Here is a 19,771-nt window from a genome sequence, read left to right on the forward strand (position 1 = left end):
ACGCCTATTCACAACTCTGGGAACCAGATTTAAATGGGTTCACACCCCGGGCAAAGCAACATCAAAAAAATTTTAGAAATTAGATTTTTCAATTAGAAGAAAATTTTTCTAAGCAGGGTCGCCCCTCGGCAGTGTTTGGAAAGCGCTCGGGGAGAATTTCTGCCATGAAAAGCTCTCAGTGAAGACTCATCTGCCTTGCAGATGTCGTTCGGGGTCGGTATAAAACATGTAGGTCCCGTCCGACCAATTTGTAGGGAAAATCAAGAGGAGCACGACGCAAATTTGAAGAGAAGCTCGGCCTTAGATCTCTTCGGAGGTTATCGCGCCTTACATTTATTTTTATTTTTAAAAATTTAACATATAGTGCACCACCTTTTAACCGACTTGCCAAGGGTTTCTTCCAGGATAGGAGGTGGCAAGTCGGTACTTTTGGGGTCGGGGCGTTGTCAGCTTTTATAATTTGAACATTTTATTTGAATACACTATGCAACATATTTTGGTGCATTTGCTCCTTCTTTGAACCGACTTGCCAAGGGTTTCTTCCAGGATAGGAGGTGGCAAGTCGGTACTTTTGTAGTCGGGGCGTTGCCACCTTTCACAATTTGAACATATTATTTGAATACACTATGCAACATATTTTCGCCGAAAATTGACTTTTCATCGACGAATTACCACGATCCTGCCAAGCTAGGATCTGGCAAGTCCATGGTTTAAGGTTGCCCCAAGTACCAGTAAATGAGTTATACTGGTCTCATTTGAATACAACATGCAACATGTTTTATGCAGTCGGCTCCCCTACTAGTACTTTTATTATTAGAAATGAATAAATAATGCACAATCGGAAACTGAGTGGAAAAAAGTGAAATTCCTCGGCCAAGTTATCCATTGTGAACAAAGCAACGGTTCCAAAATGTTGGGCACATCACTGAAACAAGATTGGCTAAGACCCACTTCATGGTCCTTTCCAACACCTTTTCCCTATGCGAAAAAACAAAGACATGTACTCAGCTTTACAATTGGTGGAACTCCAAATTTTTGCTTCAATGGAGTTGGTAAGAATATCTAGCAAATGTTAGAATGTCGGCTTGTTTTGCCTGTAATTTTGGCGAAAGCTAATTGAAAAAAAAATTAACTTGTTATTCAAAAGTGCTGAAAATAGTAATTTTTAGCTTACAGTGAATCATTTAGCACTGTCCCTTAATTGCCTCCGAATCGCTTTCACATTTATATTCTCCTCGCGCTCAATCAATACCAACCTAATTGCAGTACTAAACATTATTTTAAACATTTTTTATTTCTATTTTCGTTGTATTTTAAGGAAATATATGCTTGGTTACAAAATTTACACAATTCTAAGTAAATTATTTGTTCACTGCCAATTCACAATAAAGCATCAACTGTTTCGAAGTGAACTTTTGTTCGCCCGAAATTGCCGATATGCGGAAAAAGTTCACCCGAACAAAAGAAGTGAAGGCGAACAATCTTCCGCGATAGGGGTGATTATCTGATCTAGGGTGCCTCTTTGACTCTCTTTTCACCTTTGTTAATTCCGTGAATTATTTATTAGTGTGAAACTTAATTCTTAACCATTCGTGCTTAACAGTGCCACCTTTCGCATTAGCGTTACAACTTCTTGCCATTAAACTGGGGTAGTTTATACAGCTGTCATTCATTGGCAAGCATTTAACAAAGTTGTTATGTAGGTATATAAATACACCACATCATTGGTGCGGATACTGTTGCACATTTCACTCGCCAAATGCTGTAAATATAAATTCTTTATTATTTTATAAATTTTATAGCAAAAATAGCATTTCCGTTAGATTTTTAACACATTCTATATTCGTTTTTAAAAAATGGATCCAGCCTGTATTGCATGCATCGGCCGGGAATCGAACCCGGGCCGCCCGCGTGGCAGGCGAGCATTCTACCACTGAACCACCGATGCTGCTGTTCAAAAATACGCAAAACTGCAATGAGAACAGTGAAGTTATATGTAGCAAAGACAATTGTATTATAAAGAATCATAATTTTGGTGACAGAGAAAATTCGGCAAATAATTGTTATAAGGCCGTGTAGAGTATTATGCATTTTTATATACGAATTCAACCTATGTATATCAAACATAAGCCTTCAATCGCGAACAACCTTTCGACTTAAAATTTTTTCTTTTCACATTTTATTTTGTATTGACAGTTTGCTATTCAGTGTTGAAAAAATAAAATATGGATTATGATGTTGCGTATTTTCAATGGCGTAGCAAATGCATAGGAGTGTATTTTGTTAGTGTTTTTATAAAACTCGATACTCGATTTTTAATGCTTTATCAAGAAAAAATTTAATCACTTTACAAAAGAACTACCACACTGTATTACATGCATCGGCCGGGAATCGAACCCGGGCCGCCCGCGTGGTATGCGAGCATTCTACCACTGAACCACCGATGCTGCTGATGACTAGGCCTATTGGTGCGCAATGCTCATGGCCTAAACAAATGTTATGACAATATAAATACATACATAGCACATAGAAAATTCCTAAAAATAGATTATGTACATATGCACATATTTATTTATAAAACAATGGATGTAAAAGGGACTTGTGCTAGTATTTTTGTTGATATTACAAAAGCTTTTGACATGGTTGACCATACCATTCTTTTAAGTAAATTGCACTCAGCAGGTTTCCGTGGAAACGTTCTAGATTGGTTTAAATCATATCTAAATTTAAGAAGTCAAAAGGTGAAAGTAAACAATAATCTAATCTCACATAAACTAATTGATTTGGGTGTCCCGCAGGGCTCAGTCCTAGGACCAATTTTATTTCTGATTTATATAAACTCGCTTTTTTCAATACCTTTTGTAGGAAAAGTCACAGCTTTTACCGATAGATCAAACAATACTTTTAATATTTATGTGGATATAAATCACGATGTGAGCCTCCTAAGAGAATGGTCCGCTTCTCATAAGCTTATTGTAAGCAATAAAACTAAACTAATGTATTTTGGCCTTGGTGGAAAGGAAGCAACTAGTGGTGATATTATTTTTCACTCTGCAAGTTGTTTGCGGCACAAACTTTGTACTAGTGCTTGTATTGAAAACTAGTCTCGAGTTAATTATTTTCCTGATTTAAACTGTGACGCAATGTGTTTCAACGTCGAAGTTGTCAAAAATTTTAGATATCTGGGTGTTATAGTTGATCATAACCTAAGCTGGTCTTCGCATATCTCTGCCATGAGAGTTTACTTGCTAGCAACTGTTCGCTCTTTTTATCGCCTGCAAAAACTATGTATAAATAGTGTACTGAAAATGATGTATTATGGACTTGTACAGTCTAAACTTCAATATAGCATAAGTTGCTGGGACAGTGCATATTCTAGTAGAATTCGACCACTCTTAATGGTGCAAAAGCGTCTTATACGAAGAATTTGTAATTAATTTCTTGTATTCCGACCTTTTAGTTAAAATATTCAAGGTATGTTTGAGCTTTAGGCCAATATATACATATGTTTATTAAAATACAGCAAATGTGTTTAAACAATGTATATATATTTGTCGAATGGTTTGTCTTGCCAATATTTCGACTTCAATCTGAAGTCATCTTCAGGACTGAAAAAACGAAAAACATTTATTGAGACATAGGTACATACATACATACATAATTATACAATTATCGCAAGTGCCAACTTACACTTATGACTGCACCTGGTCGACTAACTTTGTATTTTATATTTTAACAAACAAGGGTAAAAGAAGAACATTAAAAATATAAACAATAAAATACAGTAATCGTAAACAAATTTTTATACAAACAACAATACATTAAATCTCCAACCGTAAGCGACGCTCACATCAGCAGCAGGTGAACAATTGTGCAAACAAAGTCACACTCTTATTATAAGGCTTTTTTGTTGTTATTGATAAGTTCTCTATAGGCGTAGGCGCAATGGTCTGTGTCTGATTTGAAATTTATGCGTTTGTCACTTGGTGTATTTATTATGTGTAACATTTCAAGTATATAGTGTTTATTGCTGTGTCTCTCATGCTGCATTATTGTTACATTTTCCAAGTCTGGAGAGTGTCCAGTGGTTCTGCAGTGCTGAGTTAAAGCTGTCTTATTGTCATTAGGATTGTCACGATTTTTAATATTTGATTTATGTCCGGAAATCCTCGTCTTCAATTTCGATTTAGTTGTCCCCACATATACTTTGTCGCATACGTGGGACCCGTCGCCATTACAATTAATTTTATATATAACGTCCGATTAATCAAATTTCTCTATTCTGCTTTTCGTATTGTTAAAAATCCTCCTTTGCAACGTATTGTTGTATGTGAAACCTAATTTAAATCTCTCTCTGTCATATATGTTTGAATATTTTATTCTATTAGACAGACCAGGTACAAATGTGGTCGATTTATACATTTTCTTTGTATCATTAGTTGGTTTATTTGTATTTAATTTGACGAAATAATATCTTATATAGCTCTGTATTATATATGTTGGAAACTCATTATTTTCTAATATATTTTTTATAGCTTTTATATTCTCCTCGTGGTAGACTTCATCACTAATGGAGAGAACTCTTCTGACAAAATTCTTCGCTGTGTTGACTATCGTTGCCTTGTCATGATTCGAGTTATAATTGATTAGCCTACCCGATGCAGTGGGCTTCTTGTACCAATCAAATGAAAGTTGGTTATTCCTTCTTATTATTAAGGTATCTAAAAATGGCAGCTGTCCATCAATTTCGACTTCAACAGTAAACTTGATGCTCCTATTGTATCCATTCAAAATATTAAGCATATCTTCCACGGCATCAGTTTTTACGATGGCGAACAAATCGTCCACATATTTCGTTAATAAACGTGGCTTGTGATGTGAATCTTCTTCGAATTTCTGTAACAATTCTTCCATCACAATATCCGCTATTACAGGAGATGCTGGCGACCCCATAGGCATCCCTGACCGTTGCTCATAAATTTTATTGTTGAACCTAAAATATCTATTATCTCTTATGCAGAACCGAACCACATTCATAAAAAGTTCCTTAGTGAGAGTTGTATGGTTCTTTATATCATCCCACTTGGAAGCTATAATTTCCAAGGCATGATCTACTGGGATGCTTGGAAATAATGAGACAACATCAAAGGAAACGAGACTCTCGTCGTCAAAGATGTAGGTATCTTTAATTTTGTTCTTAAAGGCGATAGCGTCTTTTACGTTATATTTAGATGTTTTAGTTATATTTTCAAGGACATTGACAACATATTTACATAACTTGTATGATGGAGAATTGACAGACGAATAAATGGGTCTCAATGGTAATCCTTCTTTATGGATTTTAGGTAAGCCATATAGTCTTGGCGCGATGGCCGTTTTGGTTATTAATTGGTATTTCTCTTTCGTATCGATCATTTCCGCTGGTGTAGCCGAAATATCTTCTTTGTAAATAGATCGCAAACCAAGTAATATGACAGGTAACTCGTCATACCAATTATTTGTGTCCTCTCTAGCTATTATAGTAGTCTTTAATTGTCTATGAAACCTTTCAAACATACAATTTCCTTGAGGGTGATATGCGGCTGTTGTAATTTGGTGACTACCAAGCAATTTAGTTAACTCTGAAAACAATTTCGATTTAAATTGGCTACCTTTATCAGTTGTTATCTTTAACGGTACTCTAAATCGAGAAATATATTCTCTAAAAAACTTATTTGCAATTGTAGATGCTGAAATATCTTTTAATGCATATACCTCAGGCCAACGGGTAAATCTTTCAATAATCGTTAAAATATAGCGATGTCCTTTTGAAATAGGTAATGGTCCAACTATATCTAAATGAATGTGTTCAAATCTATTCTTTGGAATTTGAATTTTGACAATAGGGGATTTTTTATGACGATAAACTTTAGACTTTTGACAATTAAGACACTCTTTTGACCAAATATTAATATCCTTATTCATATTAGGCCAATAATATTTTTTAACTATGAGCCGTCGTGTAGCTCTTGTACCCGGATGTGCTATTCCATGTAAAATATCAAATACTGTCTTTCGCAAATTACTCGGTACAAATTGTCTAGGAGTTTCTCCTGAAATTTCACACCAAATATTAAAATTTAAAATGGGAATACTAATTAGTTTTAAATTTAGATATTGAGAATCAGATACAAGTTGATTTAAGTCATCATCTTTTTGTTGTTCAGTTTGTAAAATTTTAAAATTCAGTTCTGTATTATATATTGCATTAACCTCAAAAGCTCTATATAGCGTATCTGCTACAACATTGGATTCTCCTTTAATGTATTGTATGTCATCAGTAAATTGTGCTATAAATTCCAAGTGTCTCGTTTGTCTAGGACTTCGTTTTGTTTTTGAATTTAAAACAGTAGTCAAAGGTTTATGGTCCGTATAAACTGTAAATTGTCGTCCTTCCAAAAGATATCTAAAATGTTTTATATTTAAATAAATCGCCAATAATTCCCTATCAAAAGCACTATACTTAATTTCAGTTGGAGAAAGTATTTTAGAAAAAAATGCAATGGGATCAATTTTATTATTGTAATTTTGTTGTATAACGCCCCTTGAAACCACGTTTTAAACTTTAAACTATATTTTATTAATACGCCTAAATGTATGCGTCTATTTTATTTTTATTTTTCACTATAATCCAAAATTTTTGAAAATTGAAAAATCAATATTGAAATTTAAAATATTGATAATACATTTAAAAATTACAAAGTTCAAAGTAACTAAAATACAAAGTTAAATAAAAATAAAAAGAACCCTACATCGATAACAAACCGATAAGTCTTCTATAAAATGCCGATAGCAAACTAATAGCACTGACAATGTTACAGATACAAAATGTGTGTATGGATTCAATAAGCTAGTTTGGTCTTCTTCCTTCTTTCAATTATTATGTCACCAATTTGTACCTTTCGCATGTCCGACGTTTTCACTGAATTTATTTCCATGAAATATCATTTAATTGGTTAATGGTTAATAAAAATACGTTTATGTGCATCTGGATTTGTGACTAAAATATAAAATGTTTTTAAATAAATTAATTCACAGAGCGCAACACAAGGAATCCATAAGAAATCGGGAACTAAGTAATTAATATGCGTCGGAGGTTGGTGCGAAATACGAAGAGTAAAATTAGCAAAATAAAAAATATTACCATGAAATGGTAATTAAAAATAACAAAAAAAGTAAAGAGAAAATTAAAATGGCCTTTACACATAATTTAATTTATTTACAAGTCATAAAATGTGGGGGTATCGAGACATGTAAAATATAAAACAAGAAAAATACCGAAAAAAATAATAAATCGTGAAAAATTTAATTCCAGAAACATGACTGGGGTAACAATTTTTTACAAACAGTTTCGTAACATTGTGTCCCAATTGTGGGTACATCACAGTCGTAGGTTAGCCAGCCATCAGCATGGCTTCTGTAAAATGCATATCACTACCACAGCCCAACACGCCATTAATACCCTGATAAATTGCGGACTGAACCGCTCAAAACTCCAACATAGAACGGTGCTCGTGGTACTTGACCTGTCGAAAACATTTGACACAGTCAACCACCGCGCACTACTCCCAGACATAGAAGGTTCATCCCTTGTCTAAAAAGATGTACCAAAAATTATCTGAGTGGTTGGCAAGCGTCGTTTCAATTTCAGACCGAAACCTCCAAGCCTAGGAGAAATAAACAAGGGATGGCACAGGGTAGTGTCCTATCCCCGATTGTATTTAATTTAAACATATCAAAGTATCCTTTGCCACCAGAACGAGCCACCAACATATCCCTTGCCGACGACTGCACGATACGGATAATGAAAATTCATAAAACAAATATAAGAATAGCAAGAGCTGGCTTTAACTAAGATAACGCTATGACATAGTGTTCTGTTATCGATTTTCTGACAGGGTGTTACCAATTTGCAATCGAAAAGTCATCGAATTGTTATCCACAACTTATTGATTTGTTGTTGGAGGGTAAGCATCTTGTTATGGTCGTGTTATCGATTTGTTATCAAATCCTGTCAATTTGTTATCGCATAAATATCAATAAGTTATCCACAAATTTACCGATTTGATATCGAAAAGAAATCGATTTGATATCGGATTGTCCCTAATTTATCATTAATTTGTTATCGGAGTATAACAAATTTGTTATTGATTTGATATCGCGGTGTTACCTATTTATAATTGGTGAGTTATCGATTTTTTGTCAAAAATTTATCGACTTCTTATCGTAAAATTATCGATTACCTGGGGACTGGAGCCAACACAGAACGCACCCCCTTTCGAAGCGCATCTGACGAGCGAATCTTTGTAGATTATTGGTAATCACTGGTTAGAACCGCCATGCAAAGAAGCATCGGCTACACCGAACCGATATAAGCTGTCCTGATCATTGCGGGATATATCTTCTCGCTGAGCGAATGGGAAGAGTGTAGAGATGATCTTGAAATACACGCGCAAGAAGAACCGATTCGATGCTGGCAATCACAGTATGCAGCTGCACCGCCGAAAAGTTGACAAGAGAACTAATATCCTAACTGAGCCCATGGTTGAAGTGATCACACTGATAGATCGACTTTTGCGTGACACAATATCTAATTGAAAGTGGTTGCTTCTGTAAATATCTCCACATAGTATTTAAGGTCAAAAATCCGAACTGCCTGCACTGCGGAAAAATAAGAGATACTTGCCAACTTATCCCCTGGCAGCGTTCCTTAGCGACGGAAGGGCCACGGCTAGGTATACACTTTTGGCTGCCTAGCCTCAGAGTTCACCCGTACCTGAAATTATGCTTAATGCCATCCCAGGTGCCGTCTATTATCGTTCCGAGTCATTGGGGCTAGTACCAGAAGGTGTCATTACCTTACCATACCGGATTCAATCCAGCAAGAACTGACCACATCCGTGACACTTCTTCAAACTTCAGGGAGTGTTTTTGTGGATAAATCAAGAACTTTCACTCCTTGGCTCCGAAAGACTTACATATATAATGCTGAAATAGGGATGGCTACCTTCATCTTCTCGCCTAAACTGAAGTCTCCTCCCATAAATCCAAAGCTAAAACTCAAACAGGTGCACAAATATCCCAACAGGTGAAAGGTCTGCTATATATATAGTGAGATTATAGAGAAATAAATCATTGAAATCTTTTTAGATTAATAGCTTTGACAGTCTAAAAAAAAAGATTGTAAATGGCAAACGCAACGCGCTAAATCCCACTTTTCCTTTCAATACCACGCGCAACTTCATTACGAGCAGCAGCAGCACTGCGCATGCGTTCGGCTCCTCAATAAAAATTGTGCTGAGAAAAAACAAGAAAAGTAACAGAGGAGACTGGAACGCTACTAAAGTGACGACAGTCGTTTAGAGAATTCAAACAAATCTCATAATTAGCGTACGAAGGTCAATAGCCAAATCACAAAGGGGCTATTGTCGATAATATATAAATCCGCGGCAATCACATACTCATCTCATTTAGACGAACATCTGCTTTTGTGTTAATCTTTGTTTTATTATTATACTCAGTTGAGCAGAGCTCACAGAGTATATTAAGTTTGATTGGATAACGGTTGGTTGTACATATATAAAGGAATCGAGATAGATATAGACTTCCATATATCAAAATAATCAGGATCGAAAAAAAATTTGATTGAGCCATGGCCGTCCGTCCGTCCGTTAACACGATAACTTGAGTAAATTTTGAGGTATCTTGATGAAATTTGGTATGTAGATTCCTGAGAACTAATCCCAGATCGCTATTTAAAATGAACGATATCGGACTATAACCACGCCCACTTTTTCGATATCGAAAATTTCGAAAAACCGAAAAAGTGCGATAATTTATTACAAAAGACCGATAAAGCGACGAAACTTGGTAGATGAGTTGAACTTATTACGCAAAATAGAAAATTAGTAAAATTTTGGACAATGGGCGTGGCACCGCCCACTTTTAAAAGAAGGCAGGAACGTTACACTTATTACTATATGTACGCTTAATAAAAATTAGCAAAATCGGAGAAGGACCACGCCCACTTTTAAAAAAAGTAAAAGTAAAATTTTAACAAAAAATTTAATATCTTTGCAGTATATAAGTAAATTATGTCAAGATTCAACTCCTGTAATGATATGGTGCAACAAAATACAAAAATAAAAGAAAATTAAAAAATGGGCGTGGCTCCGCCCTTTTTCATTTAATTTGTCTAGGATACTTTTAACGCCATAAGTCGAACAAAAATTAACCAATCCTTTTGAAATTTGGTAGAGGCATACATTTTATGGCGTTAACTGTTTTCTGTGAAAATGAGCGAAATCGGTTAATGCCACGCCCAGTTTTTATACACAGTCGTCCGTCTGTCCTTCCGCATGGCCGTTAACACGATAACTTCAGCAAAAATCGATATATCTTTACTAAACTCAGTTCACGTACTTATCTGAACTCACTTTATCTTGGTATGAAAAATGAACGAAATCCGACTATGACTACGCCCACTTTTTCGATATCGAAAATTACGACAATTGAAAAAAATGCCATAATTCTATACCAAATACGAAAAAAGGAATGAAACATGGTAAGGTAATTGGATTGGTTCATTGACGCGAAATATAACTTTAGAAAAAACTTTATAAAATGGTTGTGACACCTACCATATTAAGTAGAAGAAAATGAAAAAGTCCTGCAGGGCGAAATAAAAAACCCTTAAAATCTTGGCAGGTATTACATATATAAATAAATTAGCGGTATCCAACAGATGATGTTCTGGGTCACCCTGGTCCACATTTTGGTCGATATCTGGAAAACGCCTTCACATATACAACTACCACCACTCCCTTTTAAAACTCTCATTAATACCTTTAATTTGATACCCATATCGTACAAACTCATTCTAGAGTCACCCCTGGTCCACCTTTATTGCGATATTTCGAAAAGGCGAACACCTATACAACGAAAGCCCACTCCCTTTTAAAAATAATCATTAACACCTTTCATTTGATACCCATATCGTACAAACAAAGTCTAGAGTCACCCCTGGTCCAGAAAGGCCCACTCCCTCTTAAAATACTCATTAACTCCTTTCGTTTGATACCCATATTGCACAAACGAATTCTAGAGTCACCCCTGGCCCACCTTTTTGGCGATATCTCGAAACGGCGTCCACCTATGGAACTAAGGATTACTCCCTTTTAAAATACTCATTAACACCTTTCATTTGATACCATATCGTACAAACGCATTCTAGAGTCACACCAGGTCCATCTTTATGGCGATATCTCGAAAAGGCGTCCACCTATAGAACTAAGGCCCACTCCCTCTTAAAATACTCATTAACACCTTTCATTTGATACCCATATCGTACAAACGCATTCTAGAGTCACACCTGGTCCACCTTTATGGCGATATCTCGAAAAGGGGTCCACCTATAGAACTAAGCCCCACGCTCTTTTAAAATAATCATTAACACCTTTCATTTGATACCCATATCATACAAACAAATTCTAAAGTCACCCCTGGTCCACCTTCATGGCGATATCTCGAAAAGGCGAACGCCTATAGAACGAAGGCCCACTCCCTTTTAAAAATACGCATTAACACCTTTCATTTGATACCCATATCGTACAAACAAAGTCTAGAGTCACCCCTGGTCCACCTTTATTGCGATACCTCGAAAATGCGTCCACCTATAGAACTAAGGCCCACTCCCTCTTAAAATACTCATTAACTCCTTTCGTTTGATACCCATATTGCACAAACGAATTCTAGAGTCACCCCTGGCCCACCTTTTTGGCGATATCTCGAAACGGCGTCCTCCTATGGAACTAAGGATTACTCCCTTTTAAAATACTCATTAACACCTTTCATTTGATACCATATCGTACAAACGCATTCTAGAGTCACACCAGGTCCATCTTTATAGCGATATCTCGAAAAGGCGTCCACCTATAGATCTAAGGCCCACTCCCTCTTAAAATACTCATTAACACCTTTCATTTGATACCCATCTTGTACAAACGCATTCTAGAGTCACACCTGGTCCACCTTTATGGCGATATCTCGAAAAGGGGTCCACCTATAGAACTAAGCCCCACGCTCTTTTAAAATAATCATTAACACCTTTCATTTGATACCCATATCATACAAACAAATTCTAAAGTCACCCCTGGTCCACCTTTATGGCGATATCTCGAAAAGGCGAACGCCTATAGAACGAAGGCCCACTCCCTTTTAAAATGCTCATTAACACCTTTCATTTGATAGCCATATCGTACAAACGCATTCTAGAGTCAACCCTGATCCATCTTTATGGCTATATCCCTAAATGGAGTCCACCTATAGAACTATGGCCCACTCCCTCATAAAATACTCTTTAATGCCTTTCATTTGATACCCATCTTGTACAAACGCATTCTAGAGTCACCCCTGGCCCACCTTTATGGCGATATCTCGAAAAGGCGTCCACCTATAGAACTAAGGCCCACTCCCTTTTAAAATGCTCTTGTACAAACGCATTCTAGAGTCACACCTGGTCCACCTTTATGGCGATATCTCGAAAAGGGGTCCACCTATAGAACTAAGCCCCACGCTCTTTTAAAATAATCATTAACACCTTTCATTTGATACCCATATCATACAAACAAATTCTAAAGTCACCCCTGGTCCACCTTCATGGCGATATCTCGAAAAGGCGAACGCCTATAGAACGAAGGCCCACTCCCTTTTAAAAATACGCATTAACACCTTTCATTTGATACCCATATCGTACAAACAAAGTCTAGAGTCACCCCTGGTCCACCTTTATTGCGATACCTCGAAAATGCGTCCACCTATAGAACTAAGGCCCACTCCCTCTTAAAATACTCATTAACTCCTTTCGTTTGATACCCATATTGCACAAACGAATTCTAGAGTCACCCCTGGCCCACCTTTATGGCGATATCTCGAAAAGGCGTCCACCTATAGAACTAAGGCCCACTCCCTTTTAAAATGCTCATTAACACCTTTCATTTGATAGCCATATCGTACAAACGCATTTTAGAGTCAACCCTGATCCATCTTTATGGCTATATCCCTAAATGGAGTCCACCTATAGAACTATGGCCCACTCCCTCATAAAATACTCTTTAATGCCTTTCATTTGATACCCATCTTGTACAAACGCATTCTAGAGTCACACCTGGTCCATCTTTATAGCGATATCTCGAAAAGGGGTCCACCTATAGAACTAAGCCCCACGCTCTTTTAAAATAATCATTAACACCTTTCATTTGATACCCATATCATACAAACAAATTCTAAAGTCACCCCTGGTCCACCTTTATGGCGATATCTCGAAAAGGCGAACGCCTATAGAACGAAGGCCCACTCCCTTTTAAAAATACGCATTAACACCTTTCATTTGATACCCATATCGTACAAACAAAGTCTGGAGTCACCCCTGGTCCACCTTTATTGCGATACCTCGAAAATGCGTCCACCTATAGAACTAAGGCCCACTCCCTCTTAAAATACTCATTAACACCTTTCATTTGATACCCATCTTGTACAAACGCATTCTAGAGTCACACCTGGTCCACCTTTATGGCGATATCTCGAAAAGGGGTCCACCTATAGAACTAAGCCCCACGCTCTTTTAAAATAATCATTAACACCTTTCATTTGATACCCATATCATACAAACAAATTCTAAAGTCACCCCTGGTCCACCTTCATGGCGATATCTCGAAAAGGCGAACGCCTATAGAACGAAGGCCCACTCCCTCTTAAAATACTCATTAACTCCTTTCGTTTGATACCCATATTGCACAAACGAATTCTAGAGTCACCCCTGGCCCACCTTTTTGGCGATATCTCGAAACGGCGTCCTCCTATGGAACTAAGGATTACTCCCTTTTAAAATACTCATTAACACCTTTCACTTGATACCCATATTGTACAAACACATACTAGAGTCACCCCTGGTCCACCCTTATGGCGATATCTCGAAAAGGCGTCCTTCCACCCATAGAACTAAGGCCAACTCCATTTTAAAATACTCATTAGCACCTTTCACTTGATACCCATATCATACAACACACATTCTAGAGTCACCCCTGGTCCACCTTTAGAACTATGGCCCACTCCCTCATAAAATACTCTTTAATGCCTTTCATTTGATACACATGTCATACAAACACATTCCAGGGTTTCCCTCGGTTCATTTTTGTACATGGTTCTTTTCCCTTATGTTGTCACCATAGCTCTCAACTGAGTATGTAAGGTTCGGTTATACCCGAACTTAACCTTCCTTAATGTTTTTCTTATGACGTTGTATTTACTGTTTTTTTTATACTCAGCTGAGCTGAGCTCGCAGAGTAGGTATATTAATTTTGTTCGCATAACGGTACCCCGTAACGGCATAAACTAAGATTAGATATAGATTTCCATATATAAAAATGATCTGGGCGAAAAAAGAAATTAATTTAGCCATGTCCGTCCGTCCGTCCGTCTGTCCGTAAACACGATAACTTGAGTAAATTTTGAGGTATCTCAATGAAATTTGGTATGTAAGTTCCTGAGAACTCATCTCAGATCGCTATTTAAAATGAACGAAATCACACTATAACCACGCCCTCTTTTTCGATATCGAAAGTTTAGAAAAACCGAAAAAGTGCGTAAATGCATTACCAAAGATGGAAAAAGCGATGAAACTTGGTAGGTGGGTTGACCTTATGACGCAGAATAGAAAGTTAGTAAAATTTTGGGAATGGGCGTAGCACCGCCCACTTTTAAAAGAAGGTAATTTAAAAGTTTTGCAAGCTGTAATTTGGCAGCTGAGTATGTAATGTTCGGTTACACCAGAACTTAGCCTTCCTTACTTGTTTTTAATATATTTTTTTTGCAAAGGTCTGAATTGGCAAACTTATGGTTAACGCTAAAGAGAGCCCGCGTCAGTAACAAAAACAACAACACTGTTGACGGCCTTCATTTATCACCAAATCGAAATTGTTTCCGCAAACGATTAATTTTGTTCGATTTACGTATTGACTAATTTTTAATAATGAGACTATAATAATATACTGCTGAGGTGAAAAAACGATCTAATAACGCAGCATGAGATTGCGGGCATTACGGCTTATCTTCTAAACACTTTGATCAGATGTCTTGTTTTTCAAATATGCGAAATAATTAATAGGCGGTAACTGGTGGCAATTGTGGTGCCTTATATGCAGTGAGAAAGAGACTTTGCCGACAAGGTCTAATGCTGACGTCTGTGGACGAGCTTTTAATTATAGCCGGCATCAACGCGAGGTAATTATAAATCTTATTTAGCTCAATAAATACTCCGGCGTAGACATAAAAATAGTGCCTAACAATTATAGTTTGTCGTCGCGCAACTGGTCAAAAAACGAAATCGCTGATATACACACTGAGAGAAATGGTGCTAGTAAAATCAACAACGCGGTTATGTTGTTCTTGACTTAACGGAGATTCGGTGAAATTGATCGAATTATGGTTAATTCGACCGAGTTCTTTGTCAAGCGAACAAATTTGTTTAGTCATTTCAACAGAAAAGGAATTGCCGCTCTTAAGTTAACAAAATTCTGTAAAATTTACAGATTCCTAATCAATCTAACTAATTTTTCTGTTAACACAACTGATCTGACTGGTCATTTCAACAGCGATCAACGGATAATACATGAGCAAATTTTAAAGAGAATTTTTCGCTCACTGGGCTCTCTATTTTGTACTTATGACGATGGTGCCACTTGTTAGAAAAAACACCAAAATAATAAAACCACCAAATCGAAAAAACACACAAATTGGGAAAGCAACAAAAAACTAGTTTTTCAGTTATCAGTACAAAACGAAAAACCCTTTTTTAAATTTATTGTGCAAAAAATTATGAGAAACCGGGACACCTATTTATCGGGTACAATTTTGCTACTTCCCATCCAAGCGAAATGCAAAATTGCGCCCTCTTGTTGTAAAAGTTTTGTTTGAACGAACAGGATTTTTCTAAGGTTAGTAACATTTTGTTCAAGTTTTTATGAATTTTCACTCACGCGAACGATCCTAATAAGATAACAAAAACATCCTTTTTTAATGTTGATGTTTCCGACAACATAAAAGTTTAAGCTGTTTTGGAATCGTTTCAACTTAAAGTGTTACGAAAATTAAACTTGCCGAATTACATGTAAAGTTACTCCAGTGGTCAATTACCTTCTAGCGATTTGATTCTTTACTTTTCTATAACTTACAAGTTCCCTATTTAAAATGTTATTTCCAACATTTATACTAAAAGCTTTGTTCGAAACAATCAAGTGTGGCAACTACATGTGAGAGAAGAAACTTAGAATGAGCTGAGCTGCAACTGAAAGAATTGGGAAACAGTTTTGTGACTTCTATTTTCATTTCTATTTGCAAAGCGAAGTTCAAAACTATAAATTAAATAAATTATAAAATATAAAATTTGGTGAAAGTGCGCTTAATAAAACCAAATAATAAAGTGTATAATATTTATTGTGTGCCAGCATATTTGATGTAAGCCCAACTGAAGTTCGGTTAGCAAGTGCGTACATAACTATGTATATGTAGCAAGCATGCGTATTTATGCATTGACATATTTACGTATGTATGTATATTAGACCGGGTCGATTTATTAACCTATATCGCGCCATCGATTTTTCGATAGAATTTGGGCTCAGGAAAAAAGTTCCACTACGCATACCCAAAAAAATAATTTTGAGCCTTCAAAATTTCAACAATTTTTTCGATTTTTTATGCATTTTTTCATTTTCAAGGCTCCAAATCAATTTTTATGTATTTTTTTCCGTGTCAATTGGCAAATGCAAAATTGGTAAATGCAGTTTTTTGACAAAAAAAAAAAATCTTTTATGGAGATTTAGAAAAATTTTGGTCAAAAAATAGATTTTTTTTTTGCAGGCTCAAAAATAATTTTTTTGGGTATGCGTACTGGAACTTGTTTTCCTGAGCCAAAATCCTATCGAAAAATCGATGGCGCGATATAAGTTAACTTTCGTCCATACAAATCGACCCAGGTTAATGTATATGGCAACATAGGTACTTTCGTACAAAGCTGTCGCAACAACTTTTTTTTGTTCATTTGACTACTAAAACGGTCAATTACGAATCAAAGATTTGTGTACAGTTGATTCAACGTCTTGTTGCGATGGATACAAATTTACAGAAATTTCGATTGAATTCACCTGTATTTCGGTTAATTTTACCAGTCTCTTTCTTTTAGTGAATGCTCACTTCGCATTATTTTTTCAAAAAATTAATAAATTACAATGAATTTAAATAAAATATTCCAAGTTGAACATATTTTCAAATTGTCCTCAAGTTATTAAAAAAGCAAGTTACCCGAAAAAGGTGCCGAATTTTATATCTCGATTGGCTGAAAGAATAAGCGAGATCGGTGATGCAGTGGGTTAAATTCTCTTTTGAAATGATTCTCAGCTCACACTTAAGTTGCATATATCTTCAACACGTATGAGAAGGGTTTCAAAAATCACTTTATTTGCTTAACTACAAAATGGCGTCTGCTTTGATTTTCACAATTCATCATTCAACACCCAAGTCTCCTGGTTTGACATTTCCTAAAGTTGGCGGCCCTATCCCCAACTAGTTCCTTGGAGTAAATCACTTTGAACCATGTTTAAATATGACCAACACGTGACGGCTCCTATTACAAATGTGAATACGTAGGCACATTTGTTAACCAGGTTAGGCTTTGTCCTTCGCAAGAACACTCAAAGTGGTGAAGCAAAAGCTTTATCAAGACAGTCGAACAAATGAGCGGGTATTCTACTACCCTAACGTAGGGGATAGTCGAACTAGTCTGAAAACTGAAGGCGGTCATCCACAATGAGCTCTTATATCATAAAGCTGGAAACAAAGACTATTGAAATCAATGTATCGAACATAAACGTCTGCAAATTTTGGTCTAAATTTTAAAACGGTCCATGTAAAGTTTTAATTATATAGATGCGCCAAGGATTATACGATTTTCACCCATGTATTACCCAATGATATCCACTTAGACTGCTTATGATTTCGAGGGCAGCATCCTTGGCCGATTAGTTACTACCTAACGTTTCAAGATGTTTTTTGGTGTAGCTCGGAAGCATAGTGCGACAAAAACATCTGTCAGAAAGTCTTCGGAGCTACACTTAGAGCTTCTAGGAAAGTGACGTCGGCCAGGATGCGTTGTAGCGACTGGTGGTCGAGATTACTACTGTTCGCACGTCGGGAATTGTAGCTCCTAGAAACACTGAAAACTGAAGGCGCTTCTGGCGCGATCAACAATAAGCCAGCATTGACGCTAATCGTTAAAACTGTGCCACGAGAGTCACGACTATTAGTAGATAATTAATAGCAACCGCAAGTCGTCTTTTGGCGTGACCTGCATGTAGCCACAAATGATTTCAAGAAATCGTGCAGGCGACGGGTATTCGAGTTAACCCAGCACATCCCCTTCGGTGAAACTACGCTAAAAAAGTGTGACCATTTTAAGTATTTCTCCCTCTCTCCGCAAGGAGATACTCCCGAAATGTTTTGTTCGATCCGCGAGATTTTGAGGCAAAAACCCCGGATCTTTCCGATATGGCCGAAACGTCGATTTCCTTATATACATATAAACAAAACCTTTCCAAATATTATTTTTTTAAATTTTCGCTTTACAAGCCTCCCAGATATTCATCCGCAATTTAGTGATATTGTTCCACATCGTCAAACATACCATTGACGTCAGCAGTATGTTTCCATATTCATTAGTTGTGGAAAATGTGATACTCTGAAGTCCAGCCATTCAATTCAGAGGTTTACGCCTAGGACCTACCTAATTATTTTCTAGCTTTTAGTGGTATTATTACTTAATGTAAGTATTGTTTTCAATAAAGCCGTTTAACTTTATTTAATTGCCTATTATTTCTTATTCTATTTAGTGACTCATTATTACAAGGACTCTTTCCTGACAATTTGTTACAATCTAAGTCCTCAATACATAATCCTTCCAAAGACTTTACCCGACGCGCTTGTATGCTTGTCGCTCCTCGAAATACAAAATATTTTGATGTCACTTCTACCGGACTGTATATTACATACAGTTCCAAATATGAGCCAAATCGGACATAATAGGTCGCTTTCTATTCTTGTATGTATTATGTGTACCAAATATGAGCCAAATCGGACCCCAAATACGATTTTTGTGAATATCTCTATCATTGCGCCACCTAGCGGCGATTTTTTCCACAGGTCGCTTTCTATTCTTGTATGTATTAAGGGTTCCAAATATGAGCCAAATCAGACCACAAATACGATTTTTGTGAATATCTGGATACTTGCGCCGGCGACTTTTTTTCTTATTATTGCATTGTCATCGGGTTCTGCACTATATTCCAAGTTTAAAGCTTGTAGCTTATCGGGAAGTTACTTAAATTTCAATTACAAAATTCGTGCCAGCCGTCCACCCTGTCAAGTCAATCAATATAAAACCGTTTAAAAACATCGCTTGACCTAGGAAAGGAAGACCGCTCTGATAGTAAGCCTAATGAGAGAAAAGAAAAACTGAAGCCGAAGCGCGAGGAGTTTGAGATGCTGGCTGATAGAAATAACGAGAAAGCCTATGACGAAGTGAGAAAAGCAATATCGTAAAAAGTCGGAGAAGGTTACAAATTATCCGCCGGCTAATACAAACAGAGCCACAAAGTGCCTAAGTTTACTACTATACAAACTAAGA

General features: G+C 36.6%; 1 protein-coding gene and 2 non-coding genes across 4 annotated transcripts in view; 1 reads left to right on the forward strand and 2 right to left on the reverse strand.

The window, feature by feature from the left end:
- Nucleotides 1–19,771, forward strand: part of LOC137240714 (protein spaetzle 3-like) — a 392,427-nt gene that overhangs the window by 253,985 nt on the left and 118,671 nt on the right. The gene's annotated exons all lie outside the window — the stretch shown is intronic.
- Nucleotides 1,878–1,948, reverse strand: TRNAG-GCC (transfer RNA glycine (anticodon GCC)). Its single transcript has one exon. It is a non-coding gene; the product is annotated as a tRNA-Gly (tRNA).
- Nucleotides 2,377–2,447, reverse strand: TRNAG-ACC (transfer RNA glycine (anticodon ACC)). Its single transcript has one exon. It is a non-coding gene; the product is annotated as a tRNA-Gly (tRNA).

The sequence above is a fragment of the Eurosta solidaginis genome, chromosome 2 (genome assembly GCF_040869045.1).
Source record: "Eurosta solidaginis isolate ZX-2024a chromosome 2, ASM4086904v1, whole genome shotgun sequence".
In the NCBI taxonomy this organism is placed as follows: domain Eukaryota; kingdom Metazoa; phylum Arthropoda; class Insecta; order Diptera; family Tephritidae; genus Eurosta; species Eurosta solidaginis.